Here is a 15422-nt window from a genome sequence, read left to right as displayed (position 1 = left end):
TCCCTACATAAAGCAGAGCCCGTTTGGAGAGGAGGGAGAGGCCCAGCACTAAAATCAGAACCCAAACAGCAAACAAGAGGAGAAGTAGAAACCTCCCTAAACCATCTCTGACTCCTGCACATCTCCAATAGATCCTCTTCCCAGAGGCTAGAGTGGTGGAAATTGGGGGTTTAATGTCTTTCTTAGATGGAAATTTTAATGCAAAATGACCCCAAAAAGACCAGAGTCCTATCCCAAGATGCTGTCACACTAAGCAAGGGCAGGGATGATGCCTGGACAGGAAATATCTCAGTTTTTCGATTGTTTGAGTCATCCTGGTTGTGAAAATCACACAAGCATTGGCTCACATATACATCAGGACACAGAGCAAAGTTCTCCTCCTGAACCCTTCTCTCCACCTCTTTGTCCCAAACCTGCAAACACTTCCATGGAGATGGCACAGCAAAGGAAATGTTTTAGCAAAAAATAAACTCCACAGAAATGAGATTTACATATGTTTTCTACAAAAAATAGCAAGTTTTCCCTGTTAAAAAATGAGGATGTTGGAAACTGGGTTGTAAAAGGGATTTACCAAGGGGCTGTCACCTGTAGTGTCTGCTCAGGAGAACTCCTCAACTTTCTGTCCCAAAGGGAATGTTCCTGTGGATATTTGATTGAGGGATTTGTGCAGGAGCAAATCCTGGTCAGGGAAATAACTGGAGCCTTCCCTGAATCCAGCAGTGGGAGAGGAAAGTTTGTGGAATGCAGAATTCCCCTCAGCTTGTTCCCAAGGAGATGGGGAGCACGGTGATAAATGAATTTCAGGAAGCCTGGGGCTTCAGCCTGGCTGAGGGAAAAGCTGCTGGTGTCCATCCCAACACTGCAAAGGCGATTTTCCACTCGCACACCCGACATAAATCAGCTCTAAATGTACTTCTGCTGACATGCCAAGCTTTCTCTTGGATGTCATTCCACAGGCACACGCTCCTTGGACCGCAGGTGATTTGGTTTGATGGAGGAACCTCCAAGAGGGGAGATTTGGTGGATATCAGTGGGAGATCTGTGGGATTAGACACCTCAAATGGATGCCAGCAGAGACTCCAACCCAGCCAATGGGAATCTCTGCTCCAAAGCAACTTGAGGCTGGAAAAACCACGTTGGAAATCTCTTAAGAGGTTTTTGATTAATGCAAATTGATTTTTTTTTTTTTTGCAGCAAAGTAAAGCTTTGGTTTCTATTCACCTCCCCTTGAGGCTTGTTGAGTCTGAGGTTTCTTTGCTGAAACAAGCACAGCTTTTCTTTTAGATAGGACAAAAAGCATCTCATTCTTGTATTCCCAAAGAATTCCAGTCACCAAAACACAACCAAAGACGCGAGAACAAGTCAGGCACTCCAGGCTCCTGTGGGCGGCAGGAAAGGAGAAACTGGGGCAAAAGTTGAACCAGGATTTAATTTTATCTGGATTGATTCATCTGTCCCTAATTAGTGACAGCTTCCCAGGGCATGATGTAAGAATATGCAGAGGTTTTTAAGGAATAACTCTGGGCTAAGATAAAGTGTAGCCATTCTCAGAGAGTTCTTTTTTACGCCAGCAGAGATTTGGGCAGTCAAAGATGAAAAATAGATGAAATTCCACAATCACACATGTTGGAGACTAAAATCTTTTAGCGTACAGATCCTGCCTTCTTGCCAATTTATTGTGGAAAAAACAGTAATTTTCTCATATCCTCTGGTTTAATATCTGTGTTTAGTTCTACTCCCAAAACTGCACGATTCATGGTGCTGTACAGAGGGCTGGTGTACAAAACCCCTGTATGATTGTTCTGGAAGTTCCAAAACCAGCTGGAAAAAAGTGGTGATGTTTAATGGCACTTCAACAAAATAAATGAAGCAGTTAGGTAAATGAAAAGTCTCTATTTTCTGGCTTTGCATGGCAACAGTATGAGACTGGGCCAGAGGCTGATCTTGCTCACTTTGTGCTGCACCTTCCCTATGTTTCCTGTGCTCCCAGTCACACCTGCAAGTCCAATTCCACATATTCCACCTCAGTTCCCTGTGCTCACACCCTTGGAACCCTTCCAAGCTGCTTTTCTGCCCTCTCCTCCTCCTCCCCGAGCCAAGCTGGAGATCCAAGCTCCAATTCCCCCTTACAAACAGATCCCTCTGGTGCCCTGACCATGTTTTGCTATTTCTACAAACTGTGCAACATGGGAGCTCCTTCTCCTGTTTCTGACACCCATAAAACCCCAGAATCTTTCCCCAGAGAAGGTGAAAATCAGAATTTTGGGCTCCTTTGGGCTCCTTTGGGACGCTGTGCACGGCCCCGCCGCAGCAGGACCAGGCCGGGACACATTAAGCAGATGGATCCCTCTGGTGCCCTGACCATGTTCTGCTATTTCCACAGGCTGTGCAACATGGGAAATGTTTCTGACACCCATAAAACCCCAGAATCTTTCCCCAGAGTAGGGGAAAATCAGGATTTTGGGCTCCTTTGGGCTCAGGGATGCTGCGCACGGCCTTGCCGCGGCAGGACCAGGCCGGGACACGTTGAGCAGATGGAGGTTCTGGCCTGCAGCTGAGGCCTGAATTGCTGTGCTCAAATCCCATCTTTGATACACTTCCAGCTTTTATCAGCTGGTTCCACTCAAGCTTTGGCACGGCTGATGTGAGGGGAAGGCCAGGAGAGCACTCAAACAGCGAGAGCAGCTGAAGGGCCCTGCACAGGACAAGGGCCCTGTCCCCAAGGTGCTGCCACCACGCTCAAGTGGGGACTTCCCTGACTGCTCCAGCACTTCAATATTCACCTCTCTGTGCAAAAAAATAAACCCCAAAACTCCAGCACTGCAGTGCTCACACAGCTCCGCTCCCCCCTGCCACATCACACTGCAAGCAGCCTGCCCAGGCAATGTAAATCAAAGTTTCTGGGAGGATTGAGAGCATGTGAGCGTTTTCTGGGAGTTAAAAGCCTTTCCTGCCTGGGTTTTGGCTTTGGATGACCCCTGCTCCTAATGCACTCCTCACTTCATTCACCCCTGCCAGTGCCAATGCTCTTATTTATGATTTCAGTAATGGCTTTCTATCCACAGGCCCTGAAAAGCTGCTCCTTCCACAGAACATTCCTCCAAGTAAATCCTGTCCCGGGAGGATTCCCAGTCCAAGCTCAGTCCACGGCCTGCTCAGGGCAGAGGAGAGGACTTTCAAAGGACTCCCACTGAGTTCAGCTGGCTCAGACCCCAAAAGAACACACATCCACACCCACAGAGCTCGAATAAAGGGCCTGATGGAAGCTCACAAGGAGGAATCCAAAGTTCTCCCAAAGTCTTCAAGAGGCTCCGTGGTTGTTTTGCCATCCTTTTGCTGCTGCACATGGACCACAGGGTTTTACCCCTCAGGAGAGGGATCTCAGGCAGCCCCACAAAGCTGACTGAAAATCCTTCCACAACACTGAGCCTGGGCTCTTTTTTCTCCCTTAACTTAAAAGACACAAAACCATGAAGAAATGCCTGTGCAGGAGAATCAATCACACACACACAGGAACCTTCTGGGTGCAGTGAAACAGCCTGTGCTTTCAGCCTTGGCAGCTTGTTCTTCCTCCTTTTGGGAGGCAGCACAGACATGTTTTCCATTTGGAATATCCCAGGGGTCTTGCAGCTCCTGCTGAGCTCTCAGAAGTAAACGAGCCACTTTTCCCAGCAGCAATCCCAGCTACAACTGAGAAATGTTGCTTTTTTTGTCACCATACCCAGACTGACACTTGGTTCAAGCCACAGGAAAAGTGGAGACAGAGGGTCCACCCCAGAGCAGGCCCAACAAATACATCAATCAGAGCATCTTTAGCTCAGTTCTGCTCCATCTCCCTCAGCTGTTCCACAGGCTGAGCCCAACCCTTTATTGGTGTCATTTTCTCAGCTGTTGAGTGGGGTTAGGGTTAGGTTTAGATTTAGGGTTAGGTTTAGGAAAATTGCAATGTCCTTCAGATGCCTTAACCCCAGCCAAGTGTGTGAACACGAAGGTGGCAAAAACCTCCCAGTTCTGCTACCTTGAGCTTCCAATTACCACCAGTCCCACTAGCACACATAAAATGTGTTTAATTTAAATCAAAAATTAAACCCATATTTTTTCTGATTTTTTTTTCTGATTTTTTCCCTGTTTTTTTTCATTAATTTCAGCCTTCTCCACTCAGGTAGCTCAGCTCCAACCACTGCAAAAGCCAGCACTGAGGATGGATGTTCCTCAGGGAGGAGGAAAACCCATCAGTCAGGAGGGGAAGGAATTTTCTCCCTCCAGAAGGACACATTCTGAAGAATTGTGCCAGCCAAGTATGCCCAAAAGCCCCCATGGAAATCATTCAACATGTGAGGGATTTTTTAGGCTAAAGTCTAATTACATCTAGTTGCTCTTTGATTTTGGTCCTGTTTCTGTACCCATTAAAGGAATTGTTGAAATGTCTCTGCTAAAAGCCTTTCTTTTTTTTTCCTTTTCCTCTTTTTCTTAAATCATCCTGGAAAAACAAAATAAAAGGGGTCGTGTTGCAACTCTGGGAGTTCATGAATGGCCATTAGCTTCCAATGATCCTACAACAAAGAGCCATGGGAAGCCTGATGTTTTCCCAGTGCTGGGAACTGACAGCTCTCAAATTTTGCAGAACTGAGAAGAATTCTGCTGGTTTTTAATGAAACCCTTCTGGGCACAAGGCTCAGTTCCTGGGGGAGATTGGAGAGGTTTGCAAACAGGAGGGAAGGTGCCCTGGTCTGGGGAGAGAAAGAAATCATATTTTTTGTGTGCATTCCCTAGGGTACAAAAATAGTTTTTGGAGTTTCTCATCATTTTCCTCTCCCTCAACCACATTAATTTTATATTTTGCCCATCTCATAGAACCAGCAGAGAGAGAACTCAGGCAGGGCACTGGTGAGTCCAGGAATTCACTGGGAGCTTCCCTTGGTACCAGGATCATCATTAATTATTTTTCTCAGTCCCGTTTTTTAGCACAGCTGTCCCAGGAGAGAATTAAACATCCTGTGTGCTCCAAATTTGTAAGTTCTCATGTTCTAATGGCCTGCAGAGAGGCCAAAGCCCTCCCTTATCAGTTCTTCAGAAAATTGACTTTATGTTAAGGTGTTCAGCTTGGGAGAAGGAGCAGAAAAAAGTAAAGTTTTCCTGTCCTGGGAGATTCCTCCATTCCCCTGTTTCATTTGGAATGAACAGGTGGAGTTGGGATTGATGCTGAAAGGTGAAAATAATTTTTAATATGTCCATAGAAATGCTTTGGGTTTATTCAACATTTGGTAAATAAAAATCACCAAAAAACCCACCACACATACAAAAAATCATTAAATAAATGTTTCTTTCTGGGCTTTGCTATTTCAGCATAATTTTCCCAGGAGCTTGTCCATTTCCATAGGATTTTTGGGGGGTTGGAGCATTTGGAAGAAGCTCCTGGATATGAAGTGGATGGAAAAAGCAGTGGAAGGGCTGGAGAGGGGCTTTCATGGCTTTACACACATCCTGGAAGAGATGTTAGGGGAGACTCCCAGGCTCTCCCACCTCACCCAAGGCCATGTCCCTCTGGAGAATGGAGGCAGGAGAGGCCTCCCAGAGCTGCACTATTCCCATTCCTGAGTTTTGCGTCCTCCAGAGGGGACCAGGACTGCATGAAAAGTGTCCTGAGCATGGCAAGCCACAGACGGAAAACTCGGAGCAGGGAGTGATCCCAAAAAATACAGGATTGCAATGCCAAAGGGACTGGATGGAAAAGGAGCTGGTGCCATCCCAGCCCCTGGAAGACAGGGAGCTTGCTTGCTCTGTATTTTTTTCCTTTTTTTCCCCCCCTTTTTTTCTCTTTGGCTCCTGCCTCTGCTCTGAGAAGCCAAATGAGCTCATGGTCTGAGGCTCCCGAGCTGAACATGAGCAGAAAGAAGATGACATTGGCTGGAAAGAGGAGCAGGAGTGGAGCTGCTGGTCATCCTCCTTCCCTCTGGCCCTGGGAGGGAGCAGGAAACAACCTCAGGCCATGGACATGCACACAACAGCCCCCAAAACCACCTCTGGAATTGTGGGATCATGGAATAGTTTGGGTTGGGATGAACCTTAAACTCATCCAGTCCCACCCTCTGGACAGAGACACCTTCCACCATCCCAGGTTGCTCCAACGTGGCTTTGGACAATTCCAGGGATGGGGCAGCCACAAATTCTCTGGGCAATGTTTTCCGTGTGGTTTCGTGGCTGCTGCTCCTTCCCACTCCAAAAACACATCACCTCCTTCACCTGGAATGTCCCACCCCATCCAATGGACTTTGAGGTGATTCCCCAGAGCAGAAGACGGGAGCTCAAATCTCAGCCAGGAATCCACAACAGAGATTTGAAAACCACAATATTCCAGCTGATTGCTTATCCCAAATTAAAATCCTTTTGAGCTGGTGGCTGCTGCCCTTCTGGCCACTGAAGCCTGCATGGATATGTGGGATATTTTTATCCAGGCAGGATAATGATATGGTGGTGCCTCCTCCCTGCAATTCCATGAGGTCTCTCCTGCATCTGGAAGATGATTCCAGCCATGGCACTTCCATGCTAAATAGCAGGAGGGAAAAGAATGAGCTCTTGATTAAAATCTGTCTAGACAGCCCCAGCCTCCTCTGTTTTTAGGTCCCAATTTAGAGGACCAAGGTATGGAGGGATTGACATCACTTCCCAAAAATCTGATCAGTTGATTCCGATGGATGGAGTTGTCATGACCACCCCTCAATTTATCAGCACTCTTGGGATATTTGGTGCTTTCCTGGTGGCCCCAGAGCAAATGGAACCTGTAGGGGTGGAATTTAATCATGGAATCATAGAAGAGTAGAAGCTGGGAGCTGGAAACTTTTCAAGGTGGGACAACACTGATATTAAACGGGATATTTGGAGCCATCTCATGAGAACTGACAGCCCTTGAATTTTGCAGAACTGAGGAGAATTCTGCTGGTTGTTAATGAAACCCTTCTGGGCAAGAGGCTCAATTCCTGGGAACAGATGGGAGCATTGAGGTGGAATTTAATCATGGAATCATAGAAGGATTGGAGCTGGAAGCTTCTCAAGGTGGGACAACACTGATATTGAAAGGGATATTTTGAGCCATCTCATGACTTTTGAAGGCTGGGGGTTTCTGTTCCCACAGAGAAGACCCTGCTAACTTTCAGCCCATTTGTGTAGCTTAAAACTCCCTGAGCTCAGAACTTCCAGCTGCCTGTGGAATTTCTTGCCCAGCATCCACCCAGCCCTCTGAAGGGAAAGGCTTCACACAGGGCTGATGCCCCAGGGGACTCCATGTGGCAGCTGAGCCTTTCCACTTGGAGCTCAGCTTCTCCCAATCCCAGCCATCCTAAGGACAAACCCAGTTTGCAGCCTGGCCTTGAGCTGCTGCTGGCAGGACACATTGTTTAGGCTCAGCCTAAGAGTAATTTACTCTGCCTGTGGAAAAGCATCAGGATCCCAATCAGCTGTGTTCCAGGTGGCTGTGACAGCACAAAAACCCTGATCTGGGGACACTTTGAGGCCACATCTCCAGTGCAATTCTCACTGGTACTCACTGTGATTGGGAAATTAAGTCCCTTAATTGCCCCGTTATTTAAAGCTGTTGAGCAGAGCCGAGTTGAGGCTGTGTTTTCCATCCCCTGACAATCCTGGTGAGTGGTTCTGCAGCTCTCAGCCCTGGCTTTGGTTACAAACTCCACAATTATTGGCCTCTCAGCCACGCTGTCGATCTCCAGGGTTAATCTGGCTGAACCTCTTTGGGCTCCACGAAGAACAAACAGTGGTGTGTGAGTAGGTGTAGAGAAAAGCAGGGTCTGCAGTGTTTGGGTACAAAATTGCTTCTGCCACAATCGATTTCTCCTGCAGGAGATCCTGATTTGGCCAGGCAGGGGCTGCTGGGGCTTGCTCAGCACTGCAAAAAGCAGTTTATTGAATGGTGGCTCTCTGATCTGGTGAACTAAACAAAGGGGAATAAAGTGAGACGCTAATTGAGATGTAATTAAATTTGTATTAATTCCTAAAAGGGTTAGAAGGAGAAAATCAGAGCTTTTTGGTCCTGGTAGAAGAGCTGATTTGCAATTGCTCTCCTGACCAGTGGAATTTATGAAAAATGTCAGGATAGGAGGAAAAATGAGGAATTCTGTGCTTTTTCAAGTCTTCTGTTCAGTTGGCCTTTGTGGCTCTCTTTTTGAGAAGTGCTCCATGCCCTGAGCATGGAATCAGCCCCAGGAGGAGGCTGGCACTGCACATCTGGAATAAAGCTTCTGAGCTCTGTGGAGGTGGTGGGACTGCAAAACCTTTAATGAGAATCCCAAGCTTTCCAAAAGTGGCTGGGAAAGAGGGGTAAGGAGACAGCACAAAGTGCTTTTCATCCAGAGCTCAGGAGCATGGGATGACTCAGTGTGTGCTGACTTTTGTGCCTGAGATGTCTTCAAGCCCTTAATGACTCCTCCATCCACAGGCCCACGGAGAAAGGTTTAATGTGCTTTAGATGTGAGTCACAATTCCAGCCCTTCCAAGGCAGAGAAACCCAGGGAAAAAGAAGGAAAAAGAAGAAATGGATCTTTATTCTGCCTGGGGATGAGTAACCCCAGGCACCCTCTAACTTTCATCTCAAGGGTATCATTCAAAGCCAGCCTGGGGAGCCTCCCAGTGCCACACCAGGCTGGTGCCACAAGGCCAGGGTTATTTTGGGAGCTGTGTCTGGCTTTCCAAGGCCACGATCCCTGCTCCTTTCCCTGTCAGCATCCCAGGCTTCTCCTAGCCCGGGACCATCCCAGTCCCTTGGATGACAGCTCATTTCAAAGGCAGACAAGGCTTCCCACAGCTATTGTCCTGTGGCTGTCTGCATATTTGAGCCCTTCCCTAGTGCTGCTCCCATTGGAAGCTCTGAACTTCAGCTGAAGGCACACAAATTAAACTTTGAACTAAATAAAAGACACCCCACTCCCCCCTCCCCGTCCAACCTTTACTGAAATACTCTTTAAAAACAAATCCTGATATATTCTAAACTCAAAACCATCTGGGTTTCCAAGCCTCAGGAAATTACAACTCCCATTTTGGAAATAAAATACATGTTTGTCCATAGATTGTATTAATTAAACCCTATAATATGGAGAGAGGCCAGGGAAATGCTTTCCTGCTGGCTGGCAGATTTGCATAGCAATTTATTAACTCACCAATTGTTATTAATATTATTACCATTATCATCATGATAATCTTTTCCTTCATGACTGCTGTGACAGACAGAGTGTTTTGTGCTGATCCAGAGAGAAGTAACTGGTTTCAAAGTGATCTAATTATTATTGATCTGCCCTGTTTCCTGCTGGGGAATCCCAAATCCTTGGAGGTGTGCTGACTTATTGATTGTTGGGTGTGAGCTTAGCAAGGAAAAGGTTTAGGATGGAGTGATGAGCCTGGTAATTTATTAAAAAATTATAAAATATTTATTAAAAAAATCAGTGGGTGCCTGAAGGTGCCAGATCTGCCCTCCAGGGCTGTGGTTGTGTCCCCCTACTCCTGTCCCATGGATCATTTGCCATCTGTGAAGACTGGATGGGGAATTCCCTCATGGATAGAGCCTGCCCAGTGCCACCATCCCTGCTCCTGAGCCGGGTTCCTGCAGCTGCCAGCCCGACAGCATGGTAGGAAATGCCACATCAGAAACATTCCAGCCACTGGGCAAAATGCTCTGGGGATTGGGAAAAGTGCAGACCTCAGTTGTTCTTGGTGGGGTTTGCATTTTTTCCTGGTGAGGTGAAGGGCACGGAAAAACCACGGTGCTCTCTGTGGTCGGAGTTATTCCCAAAAACCAGAGCAGTTTCTGCTTGTTAAATCACTCTGAGCTCAGGGAAGGTGGGGTCAGCTCCTCCAGCAATGAACCCAACACCCAGTGGGTGCAGGAGCTCCTGGAGCTGCCCTTTCCCAGACCCCAACCCTTCCTCAGAGGAAAGGAGCCCAAGCAGCCTCCTTTAGGAATTATTTGCAAAGACAAGGCTTGAACTTGTGGATTCTGAGCAGAGGCCAAATTGTCTCGGAGTTCAATCCATGCCTTCATTCCCCAGTTGTGTCAGCCCATCCTAAGTTGGAGAAGTCACTGCCAAGGAAATCTGGACTCAGATTTTGAATTCCAAGCCCTGGAGTTGGCGACAGTTCTATCAAGAACTATGAAAAAATTTAGGGAAGATTTTCACGGCCAATTTTTTCTGCCTGGATGCAGCTCATGGCGTTCAGGTGCTCCAACACCAATACTGATTTTGTGAGGTATTTTTATGGCATTTTGCTGTGCCTTTTGCAATGGGGAAAGGAGCATTATTTATTCGGGAATGATCTGTAGGAAGAGCACGTAGCAAATCCAACTTCTCATCCTCATCCAAGGGGCATCAAAACAACGTTTGGAGCAGAAGCAGCTGCGAGCTGGATGTGCAGTGCCCATGCTGGTGCTTTTAGGGAAGGAGGATTTCAGGAGGCAGCCAAGAAACGTGGCAGTCTGCAGCTGTCACCGCCCTGCCACGGGAGCAGCCCCAGCTGGCCACAGTGTGTTCAGTGCCCAGGAACTGCCGTCGTGGCTGGCATCCCACCCCAGCTCCCTGCCTTCCCTCAGGATCCCTTCCCTGCCATGAACAGCCCAGGAAGTGCAGATTCCACGTGGGACAAGCTGGGATCTGGTGACAGCTCCCTCCTCTCCTTGAGCAGGGCGTGTTGAGCGAGACAAAACATCCCACTCGCCTCTGGTCCCTTGTTCAAATAAATGTCAGCTCCTCTGATCAGCCTCTGTGTACAAGCACACAGCCAGCAGGAGAAAATCAAACATCAAAAGGAAGGAAAAGCCCTGAACAGGATATTGCCATCAATAGGAGTTCTGGGGATGGAGATGAAATGGAAAATTGAGGCTCAATCCGGTGGAGAGAAGTTAAAGACTCCCTTAACCCTTGAGCTGACATGAAAGGCAGGAGAGCTGGGAAAAGCTCTTGTTCCACAGGCAGCTGGGCCATGCTTTTCTCAGGAATTTGAGGGAATTTGGCACTTAAATTCCTTGGAAAGTAATGCCACAGGTTCTTTGGGAATTGCCACTTTATTTGCTGCCGCAGATCCAACATGGCACTGGGGAGAAACCCAATTTCCTTCATTTTTCTCTCACTGTAATTTTTCTGTTGTTCTTTTCCTGGAAAGAGCTCTTTGTAGTAGTGATGAAGGGGAAAAAAAAAGCAGAAAGGGAGCAAAGGTACAGGACAAAATTTTCTGCCAGAATTTTTACTTTGGGCTGACAAATAAAGAAAGAACTAAAAGAGGTCCCTGATGGAGAATTCCTGGCAGCTTTAATGTCACAACCTCTGACCTTTGGCCACGTCAGCCAAAAGGCTCCTGCAGACAGCCTGACCTATTCCCAGCTCTGTGCTCTGGGCACTGGGTCAGGATTAATCCAGCCCTGATTGGGAAATCAGAGCCCAAATCCAGTCCTGGGGGTCAGCACTCCCACCCCATTCCCACTGAGCTGGACACCCCAAGCAAAGTCTGTGCCCTGAAGGGCCACAACCCCCTGCTGCCACCTGAAATGCACAAGACCTTCAGACTTATCCTTAGAAAACTCCATTTATTTTCCTAACATCTCTTTTTTGTTTATTTTAAGGAATAATCAGCCAGTTTGAGTTTGTATTAAGGACTGTCTCTTCTGGCACATTTTTATCTGACAGAACAAAGGGATTTATTTCTGCAGTGAAGAAACAGAAAAATAACTCGTAAAGGCGACTGTAATTCTGTCTATTTGAAGTTGTTTCGAGCTCTGCAGCAGCCCCAGATAACTGCAGGAGCTGTAAGTGTGGAAGGGACTTTTATCTCACTGCCTGGATAAGCATCTCCTTGACTTTATCTGGGATTTCTCAACACGAGTCTCTTGTTTAATAACAGGAAGCAACATCATAGAATTATTAATGTTGGAAAAGATATTTGAGATCATAAAGTCCAAATCCCCAGGTTCAAATTCTCCCCAGGATTTGGGATGAAGACCTTGCTGGCTGGTGGGGGACCCCTCTCCCCAGAAGAGATCCATCCCATGGGATGGATTTGGGAACACAAACCCATTTTTCTGCTGGCTCTGGACATTCCCAGCACTCCAGAGAACCTCATCACAGAGAAATAGGAATAAAAGAAGAGAAGAAAGAGGAATAACTCTGTGCTGAGGTTTTCTGGAGCAGGGCAGGGTGAGCAGGTCCCACCCTGACCCAGACAGACACATTCCCACCAGGAATTGGGTCTGGCTGTCCCTCGCTCCGGCCGCTCCAACCGTGCCAGTTCTTAACCAGCACCACTTGCTTTGCCTGAGCTGACCCTGCCAGTACCTGGAAGCAACAAGACAGAGAAGCCACGGAGGCAAAGGGGCTGTTATTTAACAGGTTTGACCAGCAGGGAAAAGGGAATCTGGACCCTCACTCTGGGATTCCCGAGGCACCCGTGCTGGAGCTCGGGATGTCGGGACTGCAGGAGCCCAACCCTGTCCCTGTGCTGCACCCACAGCCCCTTCAGGGTTTGTGCTCCTTAATTTCAGGTCTTCCACCGGCATTGCTTCCTCTGTTCTGTTGGAATAGCCTGAATTATTCCCTGCTGCAGCAGAGTTGATGAACTGCAGGTTTTCCTCAGGCGCAAATTCCCAGCCATGCCTCGCTGCCATCACGGGCAGAGCAGTTGGGATTGCACTGGGAATTTTGGGATAAAACACCCCAGAGGGGCAGGAGGAGGGTGGGGGTGCTCAGGATGAGCAGTGAGCACATTCCCAGTCCTGCTGTACCTTTTGGGATGTCAGCCATGCATCCCAAAGGTGGTGACACAGGACATATGGAGCTCCAGGTTCCAACATACATTTTCCAAGAGCTGTTTAAGGCATTCCTGTGCTGCGAGTAATGTGCTGGAGAGGAGCCAGCCCGGGGGATGTTTCTCTAAACACGTCATCCCTCGCTGCTCTCCCACCTCTGAAGGATGTGGTGTTTCCCTCTCCTGCTGTGGCAAGCTTGGATGTCACTTCAGATTTTGCTGGGCCATTAAAGCTCAATTTTTCATTTTTATCCAGCCTTCAGGTTCAGCACAGTCCACGTCAGAAAACCTCTGGAGCTTTTTCATATCGCTGGTGCCTTGAGGAGATGATTTCCTAGAAAAAGCCTTGGATTTCTCCAGCTATGCAAACATTCCCTGGACATCCTGTGTGTGGATGTGATTAAACACAGCACACACGCCCATTACATTGGGGGTTCTGCTTTTATTTGTTAGAATTGTCACATTTCCTCCTTCCAGCCTGGTTCCAAAATAGCTGAGTGCCCTACAATGGGCATTGAACCCCGGATTTCATCCTTTAGGAAATAAATAAGCACCCAAAGTTGTTCAGGAGTAGCAAATTGTTAGGAACAAGCTCTAGATTTCTATTTCTCTAGAGGCAGCAGGATTTGTGGGGGCTGCCCTAAAGGAGGGGATAAATGGGGGTGTGGACAGAGGGATTGAAGGGGATGTGCAGCCTGGAGCTCTGCTCTGCTGAAAGATGTGGGAGTTTTAATCCCTATTTCCCTGCCCTGCAGCATCCATAGGTTTCTCAGGCTCTTTCTCTCCATACCATGAGGGATCAGAGGGGACAGAGTAATTTTCTGGTAACCCAACAAGCAAAGAACAACACAAACCCTGCTCATTGCTTATTAGGATGTGTTTAATTAGAGTCACAAGGCAATAATTTAGGACAATGTTTTTATTTTATTCTAAAATGTCATTAAATTCTTTACACCCAAGCACAGACCAGCAGCTTCTGCTGTGCTTTGCTCTCCTGTTGCAAGCATGAAACTTCCCTTTTAATAAATGTTTTCCTTCAGAAATCCAGAGCGAACCGCTGGAATTAGAGCAGGACTCACGTGTCTGTGTTCAGAAAGGAATATGATTAAATCCAGTTTGCATTCAGAGCAGGCTGGAATTAAATCTAGGGCTGGATCCAGATATCTCCAATTTTATTCTAAATGCTAATTCGAGTCTGAGGCTTCTTTGATTGAGGGAACAAGGCAAAAAAAACCAATGTGTATTTTCCACAGACAAGGAGAATTGTCCTCCCAGTTTAATTTGTCGTGAGAATCCCTCTCTGCATAATTACCAGCTCTTCTTAACAGAGCTGGAGTGTCCTTCCCTGTGTTCTGGTGGGAAGCAGCTGTAAATCCATCGTGCTCCTGGGATGATTGCAAAACTTCCATGAAACCTGACTCACAGTCTAAAAATGTGCCTGTGGAATGGTGATTGCATCACGTAGGTGCTGCAGAGCCACCAGAAATTCGGGAATCTCCTCATCCACTCTCCTTCCTGCCACGCGTTTCCTCCTCTTCCAAGGGACTGGGAAACACTGGAAGTGCATCTCCAGGAATCTGCAGTCTCTGCTTCCACAGAAGGATCTGGGATCCAAGAGCTCCAGCTCTTGAGCTTATTCGTGCAGTGGAGCAGAATGTGGGAGAAGGGAAGGGAGAGGAGAAACATCTGGAGCTTGGTTCGTGGCAGCTCGGCCCTCACTCGCAGGGAGAGGAAGCTGCCTTGTGGATAACTGATAGGAGTGTTTGCTCACTGGGGTGCAAAGGGGAATTCCTGAATGCCAAGAAAAACACAGGGAGGAAAAAAGTGGATTCTGCAAGAAATAACACCCGGTGGAGGAAGGCAGCCAGCTGCTTTCCAGGGATGGGCACCCTGCATGGGGATGTCCTGGAGCGTGTCCCTGGGCTCCACACTGCCCTTGGGAATGTGGGCCAGCTGCAATTCCTCACGTTTTGTCCATTTTTGGAGCCATCTTGCAGCATCTCCCAGCTCTTTTGTGACGTGGCACCAATAGTGAGGGGAAAAGAAAGGAAAAAGGAGAAAGGAGAGGAAAAAAAAGCAAAACAACACCATTTTCTGTGACCCTCCTCTGGCTTCTCCCTCCAAAAAAAATCCATCCATAAGGATGAGGGCTTTGAGTGAGTGACACTTTGATTTGGATTGTATTAAAGCAGCATGTTTTCCATGGACAGCACAGAAAGGGAAGAGAACCAAGAGCCTCTTCAGCTCCCAACGTGTGCCCCAGATGCCATCACAACATCTGTGACAGGCAGGCCAGGGGACTGAAAAGGGGGCAGGAGGGCTCAGCTAATTGAAACCATTGTTTTATGATAACCAAATGTCCCACGTCTTGCGCATCTCCCCGAGATGGCAACGCAGACTGAAAAAAAAAAAATAAAAAAAAGAGAAATAATAATAAAGCTCCGTCCAAGATCAAAGGAGCTCCTGGAAAGAAGAGCCCAGTTGTCCCTTGAGTGCATCTGGGCTGCAGACAGCCTCTGGAAAAGGCTTTTCCTTCATCCACGAGGCTCAGGAATGCTGTCTGGGTGCTTGGAAAGTGCAGGGGCTGATGGAGGGGGCTCTGTGGGAAGGGAGCTGAGGCACCTCAG

Source organism: Geospiza fortis, unplaced genomic scaffold, assembly GCF_000277835.1.
Source record: "Geospiza fortis unplaced genomic scaffold, GeoFor_1.0 scaffold27, whole genome shotgun sequence".
Classification (NCBI taxonomy): Eukaryota; Metazoa; Chordata; class Aves; order Passeriformes; family Thraupidae; genus Geospiza; species Geospiza fortis.
This window is presented reverse-complemented; position numbering follows the sequence as displayed.